Raw genomic sequence first — 3,436 nt, 5'->3', positions numbered from 1 at the left:
AAATTGTGACATGGACCACAACATAGTACTTTATGTAAATTATGCCACAGTCCGTTCACCCTCCATGCAAGAATCATATCAAACAGTAAATTGAGAATCCACAGATGAGAGCTACCTATGTATAGATGAATGCTCAAGACAGCCCAAGTGTCACTTGTTGGTGCAATGGTTGTATTTAGCTTTACATTCATTTTAAACAATGACACCCTGAGATATTTAGGTTTCCTCACATCCAGTCCTCTCAAATGAACAAATGAGACAGGTAAGTTTGGAGTGAAACTCAAACTTGTATGTGTGGAATGAATAGAAGCAGCACATTATGTTTGTGTGAAAGTTGGTGTCACTGTGGTTATGAAGCATGTTTGATGATCTTAACCGAACTCTATGATGGAGATGATGAAAACCTTTCGTAAGCAGGTTGCAGTCGCTTCCCCTTCTCATTCAAACTTGAGACAGCTAAACCAAGGTGACACTGCCAGATTTAATCTGCAGCCAGCTACTTAACCGGCTTTTATCTTAATTCTCAGTGGACCTGTGACGAAACTGGCCCCAATGTTCTTTTCTGTGTTTCAGTCGTCTCTCTCATCCTGTTTGTACTCATCCTCAGCCGCATGCTTTCTTTCCTTGCATTTATATCTACCTGTTTACTGCTTATATTCTTCCCTTCCCCACTTCTTTTCACTTCTTGACAACAGTCTTCATCAGTGTTTTTTTTTATAATGTGTTTGTGTCAGACTGTCGTGTTGCCTTCTCCTTGCTTTCTTTCAAAAACTTGTTATTTTTGCCTCCCTCCATGACAACTTTTTGTCTACAACTATTCTTTTTCTTGAATTTTGGCTGGTCTGGACATTGGTCAGTGCTACATCCACAAATGTCCATGACGGACTGAATGATATGGTTACACTATTGGGCACTGGTCGAGTGTCTTGCTTTATCAATTTCGAATACATTTTCAGAGAAGAGTTTGCAAGCAGTGATCCCAACTTAGCCCTCTTTTCATTACACTTTTGAGTTACTTTTCAGTTACTTTTTGTAACTTTCTTTCCCTTATTTTTCTCTGATTGATCATATCATATCGCAATTTGATACGCAATACAGCCATCATCTTTTGCTTAAGTGTTTAGACTAAGGGTTATCAGTACAGAGAAGCAGGTTGGAAAATGCTTGAGGTGCCCTCTGGTTAATAGTCTTCTTATTGGGCTGCTGGCTTAGGTCACTTTTTTGTAGCTGTTCTGTTTTCCAGCAGCAGGAACAGACAGACATTTAAATGAGAATACCTCTCACCCTCTCCTTCCTTTGTCCTTCCTCCTGCTACGCACATCCTCTTTTTTCTTTTAATCAACATTTTCATCCTCTACCCTCTTGCAATGATTTTCTTTCCTTCTCTTTATTATTTCAGGTAGGCTGTTTTAGACTTAATCGAACAGCCTCCCAGATCTTTACCCAATCTCCGCTGTCACTCCGCTGTGTGCTATTGTGTACACTCTGAACTGTGCACCTCTCCTTTAGGCACCATCAACTTTTGAGTGAATTAGTACGAGCGAGAAGAAAAAAAGAAAAAAAGAACATTTAATGTGACTTTGAACAGACAGACAATTAATCTCTTCCTGGTGGCAGCACACCATCTGTGTGTGTGCGTGTTTGTTTATGACACAATGTTGCGTATCTCAGAAACAACTTCATATATTGAGATGGGTGGATGATCATCTTAAAGGTTTGATATTATATTTAACACACTGTGTTAAAAACACACACACAATTCAGTATTAAAATCTCAGTAGAAAATTGTATGAACAAACATTAAGACACAAAGTGGCTAGTGTTGAGAGAAATTAAAAACCTTTTGGTCATATCTGATATTTATATTATTTGTATTGTTTAGCTAATTAGCTTTTTATGTATTGTTTCATTAGCATAATACTGTTTCCCAACAGTTCCAATTAAAATCTGCTGCTTACAAAATTGCAACAATTTGCCCGAGAGTACAAAATCAGTGAAATTATAACTTAATTAAAGTAGCTGGATAAAAGCTGACAAGGTTCTAAACGTTTAGGCTTTATAGAATATTAAATTAATGAATAATTCTATCCGAGAAAAAAAAACTGCCTCCTCCAGTCATTAATTTGGTCACTTAAAATGAATTGGGTTAATGTTTCTGAGTGTGTTTGGAATATATTCTCAGAGCCCACTAAATTCTAAGAGGAAATCCACCTTGAATCTTAATTCAAGGTGGATATCTGGGTGGAGATGGCGGCGCGTGTAGACGCAGCGATCACTCACGCTCCCGAACAAAGCAAGGGTTTTGTTTATTTAATAAATGTTGGTCCGAAAGTTTGCCATGTTCGTCTCGTCTGTCTGCGTCGGATTACGAGTACAATCAACAGGCTCTGTTGAAATCTGCAAGAGCTTAACAAAAGATTAACAACGTGTTGGATACTACAACAGAGACAACCATCAATGAGCTCGGATTACTTCGCCAACCCGTGATTACACCGGACCCGACTACAGCCTCGATAAGGGACGTCGGAAACGGTGTGCGAAGAAGCAGAAGAGGAGCAAGCGCGGAGGTATCCGAGCTAGGCTAGCGGCTAGCCCAACTCGCACAAGTAACAAATAACACAAGCCCACAGAAAACATCATCGTCTTGACATAGGACTTGTTTCCTTTGACATTGGAACTTGTTCTTCTTGACGTTGGATTTGACGAAGGACATGATTCAGGACTTTTCAGCAAAGAATTTTTGAGTGAAACTAAATTAAAAACAAAATTAACTTGACTTGGACTTCCTTTAGCTTTTAGTCAAATGGCAAAATTGCATCATTTGAAGTGAAGCGCCTTAAACCAGGAGGCTGAGTTCATAAAGATGGGTCATCTGCGGGGTTCTGCCACAGACGTAAAGGAACATGTGTTGTTTTTTTCCCTGCAACAGCACAGTGGGTGTTTTCAACATTTCATCTTCCAGCTCATTGTCAGCAAAACAGCTCATGACATTATGAAGACATGTCCCTCCGTTAGAGGGGATTAAACTGCTCGAATCACTTGGCCATGAAACTTAAGATTCCTTTTCATAGATCTTTACACTTGTCTCAGCTCATCTGTAACTAATTTGAAGCCCAAGGTTACATCAGCCAATCTAACATATTACAGCATCACTTTGAGCTTTCTGACTGATGTAAAGGCTGCCCCATTACTTTCCCTCTTTTTAACTGTAAATTAGAAGAAACATGTTTTTCAGAATATAATTAGGAGCTCTAGTTTAAGTAGCAGAGAAAAGATGATATATTTACTGTTTATGTATAGTTTTGGATTGATTCTTTGTCATTGGTAGTTTTTAAGCTTACAATTAAAGAAACTTCAGGAGTAAGCACTATTACTGTGTCTTTTAAAGACCTCCCTGACTTTAAACCTCAGTCATTAAATAGTCATGCACACAGAT

Source organism: Pleuronectes platessa, chromosome 8 (assembly GCF_947347685.1).
Source record: "Pleuronectes platessa chromosome 8, fPlePla1.1, whole genome shotgun sequence".
In the NCBI taxonomy this organism is placed as follows: Eukaryota; Metazoa; Chordata; class Actinopteri; order Pleuronectiformes; family Pleuronectidae; genus Pleuronectes; species Pleuronectes platessa.
Note: the sequence above shows the minus strand (reverse complement) of the source record.